Source organism: Ovis canadensis, chromosome 23 (genome assembly GCF_042477335.2).
Source record: "Ovis canadensis isolate MfBH-ARS-UI-01 breed Bighorn chromosome 23, ARS-UI_OviCan_v2, whole genome shotgun sequence".
NCBI classification, from domain to species: Eukaryota; Metazoa; Chordata; class Mammalia; order Artiodactyla; family Bovidae; genus Ovis; species Ovis canadensis.
This window is the reverse complement of record NC_091267.1, coordinates 53,549,147-53,571,208: the sequence shown is the minus strand read 5'-3', so window position 1 is coordinate 53,571,208 and position 22,062 is coordinate 53,549,147. Positions and strand designations below refer to the sequence as shown.

At 41.7% G+C, this 22,062-nt stretch overlaps 1 protein-coding gene across 6 annotated transcripts in view; it reads right to left on the bottom strand.

Annotated features, from left to right (window-relative positions):
• The window catches only part of ARHGAP28 (Rho GTPase activating protein 28), a 142,220-nt gene that overhangs the window by 101,524 nt on the left and 18,634 nt on the right, over window positions 1-22,062 (bottom strand). The window contains exon 1 of one of the 6 annotated variants that reach the window (XM_069568618.1): window positions 5,012-5,514. The exons of 4 other annotated variants lie outside the window; for them this stretch is intronic. The gene's annotated coding sequence lies outside the window, so the exon portion shown is untranslated. Of the gene's footprint in view, window positions 1-5,011; window positions 5,515-22,062 lie in introns of those variants that run through there. One more of the 6 variants, XM_069568619.1, reaches the window with a different exon arrangement.

The following is a 22,062-nucleotide window of genomic DNA, read 5'->3' as shown; positions in this document are numbered from 1 at the left end:
GTGCAGCAGGCACCGCTGACAGTGCTTTGAAAGGCACTAACTGTTTCAATTCTCCTGACAACCTTATAAGGTAGGTACTACAGTCTGCATTCTACAGATGCGACAGCCAGAGATTAGGGAGAAGCACCCCTGTGCCCATGACTATAACACTGCTGACGGATTCAGTCTGGACAGCACTCAGACAGTCCATTCTCAGGGCCTCTGCTCTCCACCACCACGCCACTCTGCTCTCATAAAGTAGAATTCAGTAAGTGCTACGAGTTTTAGACAACATTTCAGGAACTCAAAGGAAGGAGAAATGACTCCCTATTAAACTTCAGGGAAGCCCTCAAGGAGAACATACGCAGGATTCAGACAGGCAGATAGAGGCATGTGTGAATTCCAGGCTCCAGGTGAACAAAGCCAAGGAGCCAGGGAGGTGCAGAATCAGGACGGGATGGACAAGGCTCCACTGTGGCGAGTGGTGCACCAGAAGGCTCAGTGGGACGGCCCTTCAGGTACCCCAGAAAGATGCTCTGGGCCTTTAACCACTAGGCCGTGGAAAGCCTCTAAAGTTTCCCTCAGCAAGGTGACATGAGCAGAGACAGTCTTTGGGAAGAGTTATTAGAATTTTTTAAAAGATTAAACCTTTCCCCCCGCCCCCAGAAGATCATTTTCCTTACTTCTATAAAAGGTTATTTGGGGATAATAATCCCAAAGTCAAGACATTCTCCATTGGGAAGACTGAAGCTCCAGTGGAACTGAAGCTAACAGGATGAAACTTAACAGGGATGAGAACAAAGTTCTACAACTTCAGCTGCACACGTTTAGGATGACTGCTTTCTGGCATGCGTAGACGTCATATGAAAAAGACAAAGAGATGCTGGCCAAATGGAAGGTGAGTACAAGCCAAGACCATTACATGGACACCAAGAAAACTACATAATTGAGTCTTAAGTCCCATAGATGTACAGAAAGAAAGGGGAGATGGTTGTCCTGAATGCAGCAGAACTGGAATTCTGCTCTGGGCACCACATAGGAGAAGGATGCTGATGTCCAGGACTAAATTCAGAGCAGAGTGGATGAACAGAGATCATCAAGAAGCCACATCACATGTGGAAATGCTGTGGAAGCACTGGAGACATGGAGAAGGCTCCAAGGACGCATGTGGCTTTGAATTATGGTGTTGGAGAAGACTCTGGAGAGTCTGTGGAGAATCCAGTTAATCAAACTCCAGGAGATCAAACCAGTCAATCCTAAAAGAGATCAACCCTGAATATTCATCGGAAGGACTGATGCTGAAATTGAAGCTCCCATTCAGACCCTTCTGATACTCTGGAAATTATACTACTTCCTGAAAAAGTTTAGGATGGGATTGTCTAATATTGATGTCTGGGTTCTGTTTCATAGATTAGAATGCACTTCAAAGGGACTACAACCTCTTACTGGTAAGGGGTCTCCACAGACTTGCCTAATTTCAAAAGAAGGCTGTGCTTTAGGCCTTTTGTTTTGTCAGAAGGACAAAGAGGAGGAGAGCACAAGCAACAGCAGCAGCAAACAGAGATGGATCAAGTGATAAATCCTGGAATATTTGAACTAAAATACACTTAAATATTCACGCGTGTGTGCGGGGTTAATCACTTCAGTCGTGTCTGACTCCTTGTGACCCTATGGACCATAGCCGGCCAGGCTCCTCTATCCATGGGATTCTCTAGGCAAGAATACTGGAGTGGGTTGCCATTCCTCCTCCAGGGAATCTTCCCATCCCAGAGATCAAACCCAAGTCTCTAAGGCCTCCCGGATTGGCAGGTGGGTTCTTTACCACTAGCGCCACCTGGGAAGCACAAAATATTCATACCTACTGAATCATTTGAGGTTGTCAAAGAATGAGAGAAACTGATGCATACCATACTATTACACAAAAGAATCTTCTGAAGTGCGCACACGCTCTGCTGGCCTCATGACAATTACAGTTATATTGCTACAAAGCCCCTGGCTGACTATTCCTGTCACTCCTGTGGCTGCCTGACACCAGGCTCTCTAACTACCTTCAGCAGGCAGGACTGGCACGTGGTTCCTGTCTCCATAACTCCAAGACTCCTTTCCAAGTTCACGGAAGCACTATTTGGGATTAGCATTGCAACTCATGGAACAAGAAGGAAAACAAGGTAAAAACAACTCTACTATCACCTACTTATTCCAGAAGTTTCCGACAGTTAAATACCATTTCAGTACACAAATAACTGAACCTTCCATCCTTTAAAGCGAAATAATGGACTTTTCTTGTCCCAACTAGTGATTGCTAGACTCCTGGAAAGTCTAAAACAGAGAACTGCATTTAAGCAGGAGATTTTTTTACATATCTGACCCCAATTTTACTGCCTATTTTCATAAGAGAAGGAAAAACAGCTGAAGTCTTTGTGTTCATTTACTTGTCTGTATCTAACAAACGGACAGTGCGTAACAGGGAGCTTCATAGCTCACAGAAACAAGACCTGTTCACCCTGCTCATGTACAAGACCTGAGTCTGTCTGGGACCTGAGCCTTGTAGGCTTGTTATTAATTCATCACCCAAGTTGCCTAGCAATGGAAGTCCACCTCATTAGCACTCACTTGGTCTCGATAGTTTTTCCCCCTTCAATGATCTACAGGCTTCTCTAGCACTAAGAAACGAGACCCTTTCTCTCGATCCTCTGTCCTTCTGTTTAGACAAGTACTTGGAGGCCATGGTTAGTGCTATTTTCTCTGTGAGTGGACTCACCTCCAGAGTGTAGACACCTTCAGAGTGAGCTGAAAGGCTTTTGCGCTCTGTCTCCCAAGACGGCAGTACTCTGCTTCCCGTGTCTTTACCGTAACAATAGCGCACATCTCGACTGAGCTGCCTTCACTCCCTGCTTCTGGAAGATTTCCAGGCAGGGTCTGTGTTTACGTCAGCAAGGCTGACTCAGAACACTACCTCTGGGGGTTTAACTAGGCTTTGAAACACATTCCTGCACTCAGCTCAGCTGGGGTCAGTAGGAGGCCTTCCAGTAAATCTGGTACTTCACTTTTTCATTCTGCTTATTGCAGAGGGACACTGATATCCTTTTAGCTCATCCTCTAAGCTATTTTATTACCTTTCAGATGATTTTTGCTGGGACCTTCTCTATTGGAGCCTTGCATTATTATGCCCACTGCCTTTAGAATTCCTTATCTGCAAAAACTGTGCTTTCTTGGGTAACCTAAGCATTGTTGTTGTTCTGCTTTCCATCTGATTTTTTTTAAACTTTAGGATCATAAAAATTAAGTCCTTTGTTTATATATTTTCAAATCTAAACAGAAGTCCTATCTTGTTAAATTTGCCTTTGATTAGCACAGCTGCTCTTCAATTCATCCCTGGGCTTAGAGTTTAACCAGGGCCTTACCAAATTTGTCAAGATAGAACACGTATGGAGAGGGCAGGGTTGTGATTAGATACAGAACTACAGGGGCTATCACAGTGAAACCATAGGATGTGAAACTGAAAATTATTTATAAATATAAAGCAAATTCCTTATTACTTCCAAGATTCAAAATTACATACTCTTTATTTAGTAATAATCATCAAAGCACAAAAATGGAACTTTATTTTCACAAATAAATGAGTGCATCAAGCTATTTCCACAATCCTAGATATCACACTGAAAACTTATCTCCTGTCATGAACCTTGGTTATGCTTACTACCCCCTGAAATCTATGATAAAACTAAAAAGAAATAAACAAAAAAAAAACAGTATTTCAGTTAAGCAGGCTTTCTTACCACATTCTAATCTAAAAAGAAGTCTCAATGAGGCCAAAGTAGACTTTACCTTTGATGACAAAATACACTAGTAAAACAATTTAAAAACAACAAAAAAACAGACTTGCAAAATATAAAGATGATGCTACTCAAATAAAAAGAATCCAGAACACAGTGAAGCAAATGATTCTAATCAGATTCAAAGGAAATGAATTTCAAATAAACAACAAAACCATTGTCCCTGATTCTTCACTTCCCCCCAAAAGACAACACAGAGGACAAGAAAAGGCAGAAAAAGAAAACAGAACTGCGGTAAGTAGCCTTGACAAGTGGCTGTACGGACAGCAGTGTTCTAAGAGTTAAACAGGAAACGAGGCAAGCAGACCAAGGAAGTCTTCCGGGGACAGCATGCACTTGTGTTTCTTGAAGTAGACCCTCCGCTTGCATTTAATCAGAACTTTTGGTGTTGTGTGTACTCTAACTCAGGCACCAGTGTCTCAAAGAAGATGCCTAAGAGAAGAGCAGACGGAGGGCAGGAAAAGATCAGAGGAAATGGACAGAGGCAGTCACACAAACCCCAGGCCAGATCAGGGCAGGCACAAAAACAAGAACCCCTTTCTCACCGACATGTCTTCTCTATGAACGAGGCCAAGAGACTCAGCCATTTCCCCTTAGCGCCATTTGCCCCAGCACTGAAATCAGAGGAAAGACTGGTAGCCCCACCAAAGAAATATTTTAATTCCATTAAAGGGTAGAAGAGCTTGCTTGGGTAATGGAGTCTCCCTCAGCAGATGTTTCTGAGATTAGATAATCATCTGGAAAGATTAGATCAGTTTAAATGCTCCCGTGCAAAAACAGGAACTGGAAGCAAAACACCTCCAAGTCATTCATTTTTAAGCATCTATTAAGATCCCATTTTAACCAGTCTTCTCAAATTAGTAACAGGGCGTACCTACTTCCCTTCTATATTTGGGCTTTAGAAACTTACATTCACACCATAACAAAAATTGTGAAAGGTTCAAAAGTTAACAGTTTACTGTCACTTAATACTATGCACCAATAATCTAATGAAAAAAAAAACAAAACAAAACAAAACTATGAGCCCCACCCATGCATTCACCGAAAAATGGATTTAAAACAAACAAAAAAGTTACAGCAACTGTCTGCTTTCTCCTTGCCTAAGTGAAAGGAAACAAACAAACAAACAAACAAACAGTTAGCAGAAGGAAGCCTACAGCCCAGAACATTGATTGAGGAAATGCTCTGAAACTTACCTCTTAGCAGGTTAAGAGAATCACGAATGCCATCAAGGGAGACGGACACTCAAAACATCTCTGTGGCCCGGTGTCCTCATGGCCCAGGCGTGGGGAGGCCATCCTCCAGCCCACTGCACCCTCCCACCTGCAGAGTTCTGCCTCCTACTCCACGTGGGAGCCAGGACCTGTCCCGCAGCTGCCTCCAGCTCTGCGGGCCAGAGAAACAAAGGGCTGTGAGGGAGCTTCTCCTCAGAGTGGAGAACAATTCCCAGCGCACGGGAGCTATTTAAAGAGATGGTGCCTGTGAGACCAATGCTGCCTCAGAGCCTTCCTGTTTGTGTCCCGGCTCAAATTTTCATCCATTTCCGAATGAAGACTGTGGAGTGTAATCAGCTCCGAGAAGGCTGAGATTTATGCAAACCCATCAGGTGTGCAAGGGTGATTTTTAGAAAGGGTTTTTCCCTTTCCTTCTCTTCTCCACTAAGTAGATAGGAGGCTTTATTAAAAGCACTTTGAAAGTCAAAAGCAAAACCTGTACCTGTTGTGATCTGGTAAAAGTTGTTCCAACTCCTGAAAGCTTCTTAACCTAAAGTGTAGAAAGGAAAGACTGTGTGGATGATTGATCCAATGTCTATCAAGTAAGAACGAGGAGAAAAACCATGAGATTCATGGTCAGAAAGCAAGGGTTTGATTCAAAAAACCTTCACCGATTACTAGCTAGCCTTTAGTAAAGAAATGCACCCAATCTCTCTGGGCTTCAGTTTCTTTGTCTGAATAAATAGGACCAATAACACATGCACTGTATGTCTGCTTTTGAGAACTGCATAAGATGACTGGAAAAGACCCCACACTGGGCTTCGATAAAGTAAGAGCACGCAGTCATTACATCACGGCGCCCAGATGCCCAGTGGCTGTTACAGACGTTATTAGTAGCTGGGTAAAAACAGATAAGCCTGGCGGGCTACAGTCCATGGGGTCGCAAAAGAGTCAGACACAACTCGGTGACTAAACAACAACAACAAAAACAGTGAATACCTCTCACTTTTCTCCAAAATTATACAAAATATAAACTATACAAAATTATACAAAATATGGTTTGCCTGTGGGCTGGCTGCCTCCCCACTGGCACCCGGGCTGCCAGAGAGTCAAAGGCTTCACTAGGAATGCTGGTTTTTAACAATAGTCCCAGTACCCAGAACACTTTCCCACATATAGTAACATGCAATAAATAATTGCTAAATAAATGAATAGATAAATGCAACATTTCGGGCAAAATCAAGCACAAAGCTCTACACATGGTAAACCTGTAGCAAGTATGTATCACATTAGCGAATGTACAACCTTTTTTTTTTTTTTTAATAGAAAAACATCCCAGGAAAAATGTAATGGGATAGAATTTTAAGACAAGCTGGAACTCTGAAAAACATTTTAGATAAATATGACTGTATGTTTTATTAGATCACCCAGTTCTAAATACATTATTAAGATGGTTCTTGAAGTGAAGTGAAGTTTAAGTGTTATTCGCTCAGTCATGTTCCACTCTACAACTCCATGGACTGTAGCCTGCCAGGTTTCTCTGTCCATGGAACTCTCCAGGCAAGAATACTGGAGTGGGTTGCCATGCCCTTCTCCAGGGGATCTTCTCCACCCAGGGATCGAACCTGGGTCTCCTGCATTGCAGGCAGATTCTTTACCATCTGAGACACCAGGGAAACCCACAAACTTCTTACTCATGGATTAAGGATTTCAAGAAAAAACTCAGCTAAACATTTTCAGCAAATTAATTCATATTGGATACTGTACCTAATATCCACAAACTTTTTATCTCGTGGATACTAGGTACAATATCCAACGTGAATTAATTCGCTGAAAAAGTTTAGCTTAATTTGTTCCTAAAATCCTTCCTCGGGCCTGTTTTTGTTCAAAGTGGAAACTCTCTTTCTTTTGTTGCCCTTTAAGTCAGAGCTTGGTGGTGATGGGATTTGATGAGAACTCATTGATTTTTTTAAGAGCATTACCCAGACAAGAAGGCTAGAGATGCGCGGTCCCTTGTGGCTCTTATGATCTGAGTGCTGATGTTTAATATAACAACGTGCCTGGATACAGGACAGTCATGGGGACCTGGAACAATAGATTTCGTTTTGAGCCTTCACATTATTGCCTGAATCCAGGTCAGGCTAGTTCAGGTCACTAGAAACTAAAAATCAATTCTTTGATGGCTGCTCATTAATCTATTATGTGTAAGGAAGAAAGCAACTTGAGTGGATATTTGTTCATTCTATAAAATTGCCAGGAGAGGCAAGATCCTGAATCTTAAAAGATCCTGTGAAACGTAATCTCCTCTTCGAAGGGTTTCTCTTGCTTTGCTTAAGAAATAGGACCCCACTTCCAAGTTTCTCTTTCCTTCTCTGCACTCTTTCTGGCTCCTGCTTTACAGACAGAATAAGAGCTGACCTACTACAGGTCTTTCCACAAATGTTAAAAGTGGAATATCAAGATTTAAAGTTGCTCACTTTGAATGAAGTCATTTTAGTTCCAAAATATGAGGAAGCATCTCGTGATCACTGAACCTGAAAGTTCTACAGGTTTTGGCCAGCGAAGAAGAATCTCTGAAGAACAGAGTCACGACCAAATAAAAACAGAGTTTATTACCTTTAATAACTGTCTGTTCGGTTTTTCTAAGTTAGAATTTTAGACACTGATGATAAGGCTTTCTATATCCCTCTTCCTCCTCTCATGGCGTCCCCCATACTAGAGGCATTTTTAATTGAGTAATTAAAGATTTAAAGAAGTTTCTAAATTGACTTCTGACAGCTTCCAGCAACAAGGATTTCTCACCTTACCTGTAGCTTCCAGTCTAATAAATATCAGTCTACATGGAGTTTGTGAGTTCAGCCCTGAGGGTTTTCAAGGGAGGCTTAAATGCCTCCAAAAACATACATGATTGTGGGGAGCAGGGGGTGAACTGTGGAAACTACCATCCAGTTGTCAAGTTTCTTCTTCATCTAATGAAGAAAGAACCTCTTTACGCAGTTCTTTGAGAAGTTCTAATAACCTCCCCCTTCCCTGGGGAAGCAGATGCACCCTGCTAGCTGTTTTCTATAAAAGTTTTATTGCCCCAGTTATTAATACTAACAGACTTAGCCAAGGTATCATTGCGTATGGTTAATGAATAAAAAGAAAACTTCAAGTTACTGATTACAGGGTCTCCTTATGCTTATTTCTATCATTATTTGAAACTATATATCTCATTTGAATTAATATTTATCTAATGCTACAGAAAGCACAAAAATCAATCTGGTAAGGGACAAGAATTTACAGGCATGACTAACAGGAGCAAATATCACAGAACACATTATCCCAAAGACTATCATTACTAGGTATAATAAACTGGACAACAGAACAATAATGAATATTTCCTTTCTGCCATCTGTTGTTTTATAGGACAGCTCATTTCCTGTCAGCTGACTCTAATGAGTAAAACAAAGTCACATTGAAAGATTAATCTTATTGATAAGGATGCATTTTGATGGCAATTAATTCTAAGAGGTTAGGACTATTTCTTTTCCAAAATGAGGAACGAAGAAGATACTATTTCTCCCTCTTTTCCTCCCTCTCAACTGGCTGTTGGGTAAGAGCTCCATTAAACGCTTTGAAGACATAATGTTCTTATCCTCCATCAATTCACGAACTGGCGAGACAGGTACAGAAACATCAAGTACAAGGTCCAGTTCAGTTCAGTTCAGTCACGTCCGACTCTTTGTGACCCCATGAATAGCAGCAGGCCAGGCCTCCCTGTCCATCACCAACTCTCGGAGTTCACTCAGACTAGTATGTAGTGAAAGAGAAAAGGATCACCAAAGGTCAAGAGTGCAAGGGAGGAGACGGGAAGGACACAGGGTCAAGGGCTTTGTCACTTCCAAGCTGCTTGATCTTCCAGAAACTTCATCCCTCTAAGCCTCACTTTCCTCATGGGTAAAACAGAGATCATACTAGTATCTGCTTCCCAGGGCTCTGATGAAAATTAAATGAATGTATGAATTCATTTCACAGCCTGTGTGGCAGCTGAGCCTGTGGACTGAGTGTACGACTTTGGGGGAAGGATGTCTGAACAGCACAGCTCTATGACTTCCACATTTTAGGACAAAGGGCATACCCAAGGACAGACAGAGAGATTTTTTTGAAGATAAAAAGCTAAATAAATTCATAAGAAGACCCTGACAATCCTAAATGTGCATTCAGTGAAACAAAAGGCTTCAAAATATTTGAAGTAAAAACTCTTGGAACGGAAATCCCAGTAACAGTTGAAGAGTTCAATACTCCACACTCAGCAACAACACACAGAATGAGACAGAAAATCAAGAAAAAGAGAAAACTTAAATAGCATCAACCCAACCAACTTCATGGATATTTTTAGAATACTCTTACCCAAAAGAGCAGAATATATATTCTCTTTAAGTTCACAAGGAGTATCACCGAGATAAATCATATGCCAAATCACAAAACAAAGCTTTATAAATTCTGAAGGACTGAACTCATACAAAGTGTGTTTTCTGATGACAAAGAAAGTCATTTAGAAATCAGAAAATAAAAATATCTACAAAATTCCTCAATATTGAAAGTTAAAGGACACACTTTTAAAAAACCCATATAGCAAAGAAGAAATCCCAAGGGAAATCAGAAAATATTTTTAACTGAATAATAAGAAAACTACAACATATCAATATTAGTAGGATACTGCTAAAGCAATCCTTAGAGGGTATTTTATAGCATTAGGTTATTAAAATGGAAGACAGGTCTATAATGAATGACCTAAGCTTCTATCTTAGTAAGCTAGTAAAAGAAGAACAAATTAAGCCCAAAATAAATCAAAGAAATAATTGAGATAAGAATGAACAAAAATTAATGCAAGAAAGATTAAACAGAGGAAAGATAGAGAAAAATTATTTAAAAGCTGGGTTTGGGAAAAGATGAACAGAAATGGTAAATTTGTAGCTATTTTATCAAGAAGAGAGAAGACAAAAATTAGCAGTATTAGGAAAAGAAAAAGAGGATGGCCCTAAAAATCCTCAAGATAGAAAATGGATATTAATGGCATACTACAAACAACTATGGGTTTCCACAGTGGCTCAGTGCTAAAGAATCCTCCTGCAATGCAGGAGACACAAGTTTGATCCCTGAGTTGGAAAGAGCCCCTGGAGGAGGGCATGGCAACCTACTCCAGTATTCTTGCCTGGAAAAATCCCATGGACAGAGGAGCCTGGTGGGGTCACAAAAGAGTCAGACACAACTGAGAGACTAAACAACAACAACAATAAGCAACTATAACCCAAGAAAGTCAACAACCTACATGCAATGGACAGATTTCTTGAAAGACACAAACTACGAAAATTGACAGCAGAAGAAATGGAACCTACCTATATTCCTGTTGAACACTGACTGATGATTTCACTCTACTTTTCACACAGCAGTAATTTATTCAGAGATAAATGAAAACTAGCCTCACCAGTGTCATAACCTCAGCTTCAAAACTTCTTATGCCAATGAAAATTAAAAACCTGAAAGATACCGCATGGTTACAGATACAGCAGGAAGGGAAAATGAAGAGTGAATGAATACAGCCAAAGTCATAGCACTTGCATAATTAGAGCAAAATTATTATTATTTAATACTCTTAATTACAAGTAGGTTTTAAAAGAAGTTTTACTATGTGTCTAGATCTCAACCCATCTCTTTTTCGGAATTAAAAAGTTTGGAAGTGAAAGCGTATTTTCCATCACAACACAAATGGTCCTGAGCAGATTCCTAGGAAGGAAAGAAGCAAGGTGATTGACAGGAGGAAGTGTGTTTTGAGTCCAGGAGAGCAAACAGTTCTTGTTTGCTGCAAACCGTGAACAGCCAGCTTTGACTATTAGCAGCTATGTGCCAATGATTACTAACTCAACTGCATAGTGAGGGCAGGAAGTCACAGGATGACTGTTGCTTTTATGCTGTACTTCTACTAAAACTTGATTTTATTGCCCATTTCCAATAGCTCTTGGGCTTGGGTGGTAAACAACAGCCTTTTAGTAATTCTGCAAAGGATACAGCTGGTGAGAAAAATGTAATCACATATGTATCCAACAAGGAAGAACAAATAAAAACAAAACACGATTCTCCACTCACAAGTCAAACAAGTTATGTGCCTTACCTAAGAGGCTGTCTTTAAATTCTAATCATTACTGATCATTAATAAGTGAAACATTTTATATTTCTCAAGTGTTTATATTTCTTATATTGGGAAGTCAAACAATAGGCTAGAGTTTTCATAGGGAGATATGTACAATCAAGACGTCATGCAGGCTTAAAATAATGACAATAATAATAAAACTCTTTAGGTGTTTGCTAGGTTCTGATTAGGTATTTTAAGTGCTTTACATGTACTAACTAATCTCATACTCTGTACCACCCAATGAGATTGAACTGCTACTTCCATCATTTTACAGATCAAGAAATAGAAGCACAGAGAGGTTATGTAACTTGCCCAGGATTGCACAGCTAGGCTCTCATGCTGTAAAAACTGAAGAATAATTTCCCAATGTGACAGTTACTACCTCTGCTTTCACATTACAAGAATTAACATTTTTACACTTTTTTTTTTCTTTTTTACTTCTGCGAATGACAATTTTTGCCTGTATGGTTTTACCCTGAATCAGGAAAAATACGGTATGAGGAAACAGTACTACAATACAGGTCTGCGAGCTTCTCAGTAGCAGGCCATTTGCTGGGATGAAGAGCATTTTCAATAATACAGCAGCACACTCCCAAGGCAACAAGCCCATCTGTGAGCAGTGTAGTGAGAAGGTGTTAACATTAAAAGGCAAGCAAGGTGGAGCTGAGACCAGCACAGCTCCCTGTCTTCCTCGACCCAGAGGAGAAAGAAATCAATTCAGTCTCAAAAACAAAACTTAATGAACCCCCACATCTTGGAATGAGCAAAGGATGTGACATCTGTCTACAGAAACTTGTCCTGGAAACTCGATCTGTAAGACGAGAAAAATTGTACTTGCTCAAGTATTCTCTTTGAGTAGAAGACCTACAAGGAAGATGCAATCACTAGCTGATGTTTACATGACTTCTGGAAGGGAAGGGAAAACACTAAACATTTATCGAGCCCCCAGGTTGAGCCAAACACTGTTATGTCGTTCCCATTTCACCTGATTAAATCTTGACAGTGTATCCAGAAGGTATTATTCTCCCCATTCCTAAGGTATAGCAAAACTGAGGACAAAAGAGGTTATATGAAGTGCAAGCAATAGACGTTAGAGAAAATTCTGTACCTCAAACCAGATAACAGAGTCTAGTTCAGCAGGTAAAGAATCTGCCTGCAATATAGGAGACACAGGTTCCATCCCTTGGTTGGAAAAATCCCCTGGAGTAGGAAATGGCAACCCACTCTAGTATTCCTGCCTGGAGAATTCCATGGACAGAGGAGCTTGGCAGGCTATGGTCCATTGGGTTGCAAAGAGTCAGACACGACTGAAGCAATTTAGCACATGATTTAGCAAGATTAAGATTAAGAAATTAACTCATATATAAATCTTACTGTGTGGCAGTAATTGTTCTAAGGTCTTTGCTTATAGTGATGTCTTTAATCCTCATAAGTCTATGAGATTAATTCTGCTATTAAAATTATCCCCAGTGAGGAAACTGAGCAACTGAAGAGCTAAATAACTTGCCAAAGTCAGTAGCAAAGCCAGAAAAATGTTCTTCAACACTGATTTGGTTCTTTTAAAGCTAACAGAGGGGAATTCCCTGGAAGTTCAGTGCTTACGACTCCATGCTCTCTCTTCCGGGGCTATGGGTTTGCGTGCCGGTCAGGGACCTAAGATCTAGCAATTTGGGATAAATAAAAACCTGGATCTCTCCAGGTTCAGGACACCTCAGCCCTCTTCAGGATGAGAGTCACTTCATCACTGAGACTGAGTTTAAAGATTAACCTTTTGGTATCTTTCTGCATTCTTGCCTACAAAAATAAAGTCTGCTCAGCAGATTAATTGAATAAATAAAATGAAAGAAGTCCACTTAAAAAAAAAAAAAACGCTAACAGACTTGATCATTTCAATACTGGAGAGGCTGAAAGTGAAACTGGCATAGGACCAAAATGGCCCGATTCCTTTGTAACCAATATATGAACCCCAATAATTGAGACATATACTAATTTAACTGATTTTTGTGTTTCTTGATAATACAGGAAAACTACTTAAATGTCGTCCCAGAATGATACTCATTTTAGAAAACATAGGATACATTTCAGAGCATCTGGGCTCAGGCATAGTATGACCATATGTGCTGGCTTGTTTAGAAAAATCCCAGTTTATACCCGCTGTAAACAGTGAAAGACTATTTTTCTTGGGCTCCGAAATCACGATGGACAGTGAGTGCAGCCATGAAATTAAAAGACACTTGCTCATTGGAAGAAAAGCTATGACAAACCTAGACAGTGTATTAAAAAGCAGAGATATCACTTTGCTGACAAAGGTCGGTATAGTTGAAGCTAGTACTGGTGTTCCCAGTAGTCATGTATAGGTGTGAGAGTTGGACCATAAAGAAGGTTAAGCACAAAAGAATTGATGCTTTCAAACTGTGGTGCTGGAGAAGACTCTGAGAATCCCTTGGACTGCAACGAGATCAAACCAGTCAATCCTAAAGGAAATCAACCCTGATTATTCATTAGAAGGACTTATGACCAACCTAGATAGCATATTAAAAAGAAGAGACATTACTTTGCCAACAAAGGTCTGCCTAGCCAAGGCTATGGTTTTTCCAGTGATCATTTATGGATGGTGAGAGTTGGACTATAAAGTAAGCTGAGCACCAAAGAATTGATGCTTTTGAACTGTGGTGCTGGAGAAGACTCTTGAGAGGCCCTTGGACTGCAAGGAGATCCAACCAGTCCATTCTAAAGGAGATCAGTCCTGGGTGTTCATTGGAAGGACTGATGTTGAAGCTGAAACTCCAATACTGTGGCCACCTGATGCGAAGAGCTGACTCATTCGAAAAGACCCTGATGCTGGGAAAGATTGAGGGCAGGAGGAGAAGGGGACGACAGAGGATGAGATGGTTGGATGGCATCACTGACTCGATGGACATGGGTTTGGGTGAACTCTGGGAGTTGGTGATGGACAGGGAGGCCTGGTGTGCTGCGGTTCATGGGGTCGCAAAGAGCTGGACATGACTGAGCGACTGAACTGAACCGAATTGATGCTGAAGATGAAGCTCCAATACTTTGGTCACCTGATTCGAAGAGCCAGCTCATTGGAAAAGACCCTGATACTGGCAAAGATAGAAGGCAGGAGGAGAAGGAGAGGACAAAGGATGAGATGGCTGGATGGCATTATGGACTCAACGGACAGGAGTTTGAGCAAGCTCAGGGAGATGGTGAAGGACAGGGAAGCCTGGCGTGCCATAGTCCATGGGGTCGCAAAGGGTCAGACACGACTCAGCAACTGAACAACAATACCTGCTGTTCAGACATGATCAGATAGCACTTGCTTTCACTTTCAAAAGTGTCCCATTTTGGACAATAAAGTATATAGTCATCTCACTTCGGCACAACCAGTGGAACTGGCACAAGTCAAACTGCACAAGATTCAGAGCCAATCTTCTGTTCATATGATTTTCAAATCATTTTTTTTCAGCAACTCCAGAAGCTATTGGTCTATGCCAACAACAACCCGCCCTTGGTTCACTGTTCACTGTTAGTACTGACTCTTTTATCTTTATGTACATTTTTGTTTGTTTGTTTCATGGTCCCATCTCCATTATTTAACAATAATTTTCCACTTAGTTTTTCCTACCAATAAGATTAATTAGGATTACTGATAAACTCTAAAACTTCTACAAGGCAAAACCAATACAAAACAAACACCCTCCATCCCCAATTCAAAACATACCTAATTTTAAAACTTTCTGGGCACCTAAAGCCACATAGCGTTGTCTCTATAAACGCTAGTTTAACATCGTATCTGCTTGCAAAAGAGAGAGTTCTACTGACCTTTCCGTCTCAAACATTTTACAGATTTGGTACATCACCACAGGAATTTCAAATGATCTCACATTCACCTTTTGAGAATCAGAATCTGTATGAAAACTGTTCTGTGTTGCACTTGGTTTAAATAATTCTGATTCTTTCATCTCCTCATCTGAAAATCTGTCATTTTTACCATCATGAGCTTAGGAGTCCTCTTCTCCGTTTCTCTTTTTTTCTGCCTCTTCCTACCTTCAAACACTTCATTTCCCTCTGGCCCTTTGGCCAAGTTACTGTCTTTCCTCCTCCAATACTTCCCAGTCTATGACGACCACTCAAATGACATTTCTGTCCTTAAAGATTCCATTGTCACTTTCAAGAAACAAGTAGCTATTCAGTTTCACTCTCTGACACTGTGCTTCCAGTAACGCCCCCAACTTGGCAATTGCTTTAGTAGGCCTATGCTGTCTCCTTATCACTTTATAATTCTTCTGAAAAATTACTTACCTTTGGACTCCTGGCCTTTCCACACTTGGATCAAAATTATCCACTCAGATAGAGTCTCCTTGGGAAACAACTGACAATAAAGTTTCCCAGCTCCTGGCCTTCCCTCACCTTATTGTTTATGAAGATCCTTGGGCAACTGGGATCTTCAGAAGGAAGGGAGGACATCCCTGCCCTCCATTCATAGAAGATCGGTTTACGTGTCCTGAAGCACTGGACTGCACGGCTTTACTCTAACCTTGGTCCACACAGTCACTGATGCTGGAAGGTACAGTCACAACTAGTCATCATGGAGCCAATGGAAAGTTGCACTATGCCAGTGTGAGTCAGGATGATGGAGACAACAGCCTACCATGCCCTGCTTAGGGACTTACACGTCTTAACAGTGTTCTCTCTTTCCGAGCCAGCACGGGTTCTTTAGATCTTAGTATTTAAATTCACCCTGATTATGATACCCAAAATTGAACCATATTCATCTTTAATTTCCACTAAATGGCCTCAACTATCCAAGGAAGTTTAATCTCAGCGTGATAATGATGTATCATTTAGAGGTTTCCCTATAAAAGTTGGATGTGTGGTATCTTCTTGGGAGAAATTGCTGTAAGGTTTGAAGATAAGATCACATTTAATAGAAGTGAATTTCATTAAAGATGTAAGGAAAGTAATTACAGCTTCAGAGTCACATGGTCAAAGACAAATTATACATTCCATTCTATAATAATGTTTTAAACAGACATTTCTTCCTAACTATCTGTTACCTTGGTTCTTCACGACAATGGTCTTATTTGTGATAAGTAGATATCCAGAACAGAGCTGGAGTCCTTGCAAACAGAGCATCAATTGTATCACGTGTTTTAGAGCTACTGAGGTGATACTTAAGATAAGCACATGTTCACTAACACGTAGACCAGAATTTGACCAAATCTCAATCATGAAAAATGAGTACGTCTCTGTGTGTCAGCTTTACTATTAACACTCCTATAGGAACTGCAGCAAACTCTTTGTCTTTTATGGACAGAGACAGTATTTACCGAGACAAAATCGGTATGCTTGGGGTGAACTGTTTCTTACTAGAGTCAGAAACATGCAGAAGACACAGCTCTGGGAAGACCATCAGATTTCAAGCTTTAAAACAACAAAAAGAAGACACCTCAAATCATTCCACTTCATTTCTCCAAATGTTATCCTTTCAATTGTCTTAAAAACATTCGTTTTACTAAAAGTAATTTTTAAAGATCACTCTCTAACTAAGCCACATACTATGTGAGGTTTCACGTATCGTATTCTTCCAACTATGGGCTGCATTTACTGAATAAGCTGAAAATTCACAGTGTGATATAGAATGAATCGTGGGCCTGCACTATCCCTAAGAATCACAAACAAACACAAGGGACAGAGAAGAAAAAAAGGAACTCGATTTCAATTTGGTCTCACTGGAAACACGATACTTGCTCTTACTGTCACTTTACATTAGATAGAATAGAAATGTCTAAACAAAATTTTTGAAAGGCTAATCTGAAGATTTATTTCTAATTAGACACAAGCAGTGACTCTCACATCAAATTAATTTTTTACTTTGACCTTTTACAACTGCAATACTGTATTGAAAGTATGTAGAAACATTTAACAGTTTCTTTCAAGAACACTTTCCTTAAAAAAAAAAAAAAACCTAGGAAATCAGCCCTCAGGTACCATTTCACACGGGGCACCTGGGTATCCACAAGGCTCTTATTTCTCTGTGCCCTCCCAAATCACAGCCTCGACGCAGCATCGCTTGACTAAGTGGCACTTCTGTAAGATACAAAAGCTACTGATTTATTAACAGAGGCCTGAAGGAGATCAGCCCTGGGATTTCTTTGGAAGGAATGATGCTAAAGCTGAAACTCCAGTACTTTGGCCACCTCATGCGAAGAGCTGACTCATTGGAAAAGACTCTGATGCTGGGAGGGATTGAGGGCAGGAGGAAAAGGGGATGACAGAGGATGAGATGGCTGGATGGCATCACAGACTCGATGGATGTGAGTCTGAGTGAACTCCGGGAGTTGGTGATGGACAGGGAGGCCTGGCGTGCTGCGATTCATGGGGTCGAAAAGAGTCGGACATGACTGAGCAACTGAACTGAACTGAACTGAGGCTCTATTTTCACTTCACCCAACACTCCTATGCATAGTGCTTATCACAACAATAGAAAAAATCATCCTCCATCAGTGAGTCAAAGACAAAGCAGACAGAATGATTATGCGCATATAAAGAGGGAAAAATAAATGCTCGTCCTGGTGGGATGTTACTGAGGCACCTCCCAGGAGTCTGCCCTCTGCGTTCCTGAATTGTGGCCAAGATGATCAAGACGTGCTGGGAGGAAGGAGCCACAGCGTGGTCACCTGTCGGTGCTCCTCCACTGAGGCGGCAAAGCCTGGGAGTCACCATGCTGCGATTCCAGCTAAGAACCGGCCTGGCACCGGGTGAGGGGTTTCCAGAGCCCACCACACAGAGTCCCTTCTGTTTAGACAACATCCTCATGGTGCAGGGGCTGGAGGGGGCTCAGCAACCGGCCCTACTGAGCCGGGAACCTGTGTTACACTGCACGAAGTCTGTATTCACTGAAGACACGAATGGTCTCGGACGCAGAGAAAAAAGACTGTGAGAGACACAGGATCAGCGGGCATGCGTACTAAGTCGATCAGTCTCATCTGACTCTTTGCGACCCCATAGACTGTAGCCCGCCAGGCTCCTCTGTCCATGGGATTCTCCAGGCAAGAATACTGGAGTGGGTTGCCATGCCCTCCTCTAGGGGATCTTCCTGACCCAGGGATTGAACCCGAGTCTCTTAAGTCTCCTGCGTTGGCAGGCAGAGTCTTTACCACTACTGCTCTCTAGGAAGCTCAGAGACAGGATTAGAAGCAAGCTCAAATTTGAAAGTCAAGCTCTAAGCCTTGGTCTACCTGTGATACCAGTGATGCAATCTGAACAAATAAGGTCTGTTTCACTTCACTGTCTGATTTTGGGTCTGGGCCGTGCTGTGCTTAGTCGCTCAGTCCTGTCCTACTCTGTGACTCCACACACTGTAGCCGCCAGGCTCCTCCGTCCATGATGATACCCCAGGCAAGAATACTGGAGTGAGTGTCATGCCCTGCTCCAGGGGACCTTTCCAACCCAGGGATCGAACCCGTGTCTCCTGCACTGCAGGTGGATTTTTCACTGTCTGAGCCACCAGGGAAGCTTGAATTTGGGTTTGAGGACCCAATAATTTATAACACTCACAGTCTTTTGAAACAGTTTCAGAAACTGTGGTTATTCAATTCAGTACGGGAAAGAATTCCATTTGGCCCCATTCACGTTTTCCTCTCAGAACAGAAATGAGGATTAGTAAAAGGCACAGCTGAGTAGAAATCTCATCAGTCTACCAAGGGAGAATGGGCACTGGCCAGTTTGTAAAGGGAGTTAAAATTAAGTTCTTAATACAATTTAGCATCAATTAAATGCATGTAATGAGAATGACCACCCTGAAAATTAATCTATTTAATAAAGTATAATCAAATTAGTCTGTTCTAGGAATGTAGTGCTCCTTCCTTTCTAACTGACCACTATTTTATGAAGTTGTACTTCCCAGATGCCTGGAATTCTTTAAAAGATTTGTAGGCATGTCTTCAAAACGGGGTGGGGGCAGGGCTGGAACTTCCATGATGGTCCATAGTTAAGACTTTGCCTTCCAGTGCAGGGGGTGCAGGTTCAATCCCTGGTAGGGGTTGCTGAAATCACCCATGCTTTGTGGCCAAAAATCTAAAACTTAAAAAACAGAAGCAATATTGCAACAAATTCAATAAAGACTTTAAAAATGGTCCACATTAAAAAAAAAAACCCTCTAAAAATAAATGAGACTTTGCTATTTCTTATAGTAGAAAAATTGGTTTCTTGTCTTAGCAACCTCAATTAACTTCATAACTCTAGATAATGTCAAGGAAAGGAAAGCCATCTAAAATCAGAAAGGAAAATGACATGCCAAGTATCACGGTTTATACCATCGCAGAGACAGCACTATCGTTTTCTCTGTATGGAGCCGCTATGACGGAGCCACCACTGCCCCCGTAGGGTCTGGTAGGGCATCTCCAGGTGGGGCACACCAGGAGAGAACCAGGAGATCCTTCAGACACCCCAGTATAGTATGTGTGAACCCATCGGTTTGAAGTTTCTTGTTGACTCAGCTGGCAGGGCTCATTTTGCCTTTCAACATCCCAGGACCGACAATCTCACTTTTTGTGTACGTTCCTCATGGCCATCATTTCCCAGTCTTTAAAATTATATCCTCTAATATCCTGTGAATCATCCCTGGTTATGAAGTCCTAAATTAGACGCTGCATTTTAACTAAAGGAGACACATTATGTCCAAGAATGACTGCCTCAAATGAGGTCATAGACACTCTAGTTTTACAGCATGAAAAACAAAAGGCATTTCCTTTTTTCTTTCATGTCCCAGGGAATTTTTTTTTTCCTTTACAAGAGAGAAAATCTAACAAAGTGAAAGCATAAGCAACTGATCATGTGGAACCTGACCCTGATTAGCATTCTTTTGTGCTTCTTCAGAGTTTCATTTTCTCTTTCTCATTGTGAGAAACTGCCTTCTATGATAAATTTAAAACTAGAGTTGATTATCTTGCTTTCTAGTTTGGGGGAAAAAATATCATATATGGCCCCCTCCGCTCCACTTCATAGGCGTCTATGGGGCATGCTGCTGGACAGTGAGAAGACAGGGAGGCGTAGCAGCTCCAGCGCTCAGGGGGCTGCACACACTGCGGGGGCAGCTACAGAGCAGTCACGGCATCTTTATCATCGGGAATAATGACTGGAGGGCAGCACGGGTCCCGGCTTCACCAGGAGCACGACAGAGAGAAACTGGATACAGACTGGAGGGGAAGGAAGAGGAAAAGGCACTAGGGCGGATTTTCCTAGACAACATAAGCTGTGGCCCAACCCCTGGGGATGACAGGACTGAAGCAGCTGAGACGGGGAGGAGGCTCTTCAGGTAAGGGAACGAGGGTGTGTAGAAAGCAGGCAGAGAATGCAGGTCAAGAAGCACAGGCTGTGCTATATTTTGTGTGTGTGTGTGTGCGTGCGTGCGTGTGTGTGCGTGCGCATGCTCAGTCACTCAGCTGTGTCCAACTCTGTGACCCATGGACTGTAGCCCGCCAGGCTCCTCTGTCCATGGGGTCTCCAGGCAAGAAGACTGGAGTGGGCATACTCCAGGGGATCTTCCTCAGCCACGGACTGAACCCATGTCTCTTGTGTCTCCTGCACTGACAGGTGGGTTTTTTGCCGCTGCGCCATCCAGGAAGTCCAGGATATGTGTATTTTACCACAATTTTAAAAAAAAAAAAAAAGCAGCAGCAGCAGCAGCATGGGTTTTGGAGTGAAGCTGCTCTACTTTACTGGGGCAAATTACTTACCTTCTGCATCTGTTTCTAAACTTACAAAATGAGAGGCAAAACAGTACCTACTTCTTGGGAGTGAAAGCCCCAGGGTTTTAATCCACAGAAAGCACTGGCAGCTGAGCTGGCTTTATAGGAAGTGCCCAGAGATGGGTGAGAGCACAGTACCTTCACAGGCTGCAGAGTTTAAGCTGTCTCTTCCTACAGAGAAGTCCAGGAGACAGAAGAAGAAAGCCAGGAAAGAGAATTGAGCCGATGGCCATTGTTTTGAAAAGACATTTTTCTTTTTCTTATTGTGTATCTACATGAGGCCGTGGATATTAACTAATTATAATCATTTCACAATGTATGTAATCATTTCACAATGTCAGATAACTGTGCTGACACCCTAAACTTATACAGAGCTATATGTTGCTAATATCGCAAAAGTGGGAAAAAAGTTATTTTAAATTTTTTAAAGAAACCACATTTTGAAGGTAGCACTTTATCCTTTCTGAGGTCCTCACTGAACTTTAAATGAGCACCAAGGGTATATCTGTGAAGCTACCTACACTTGGCAATATGAGAAAATCTGTCAGTGCAAAAGAATTACGTCTTCCAGTGTTAAAACACTTCTTTTCAAAGGACAGAATAACCACACTATACTGAATGTGCCTTCTGTCCCATGACCTGAGAAGGGCTGCAGTCCTAAATCAACGGATGCCACACATCCCACGAACACCCGTGTCTGGTTACACACACGTCATCTGACAGTCTGTGGACAGAGGAGTGTCCTGTTGGAATAGCACACGTTCTATGGAAAGGAACAAGACAATATGAGAAAACAACGAGTCCTTCCCATAAAAAATAGCAGAGAAATGTTAGAATATGGGAGGCTTGAGCTGCTTAATATCTGTTTCCTCATTGGAAAAATAAGGTTAGATGTTTTCTAAGGACTCTTGGGACCTCAAATATGCTATGAACTGCCTGATGGACAGGCTGTGTGTAATCAAGGCACAATATAAAACCCTGTATAAGGAGAAACAGCTGTCCGGTCCAGAACTCTGTCCGACAACACCACGAGGGAATCATTGTAGGCAGTGAGAGCAGCATCTGTTTGGCTCCTTCATTTCTAACTTCCCTATAAAGACATG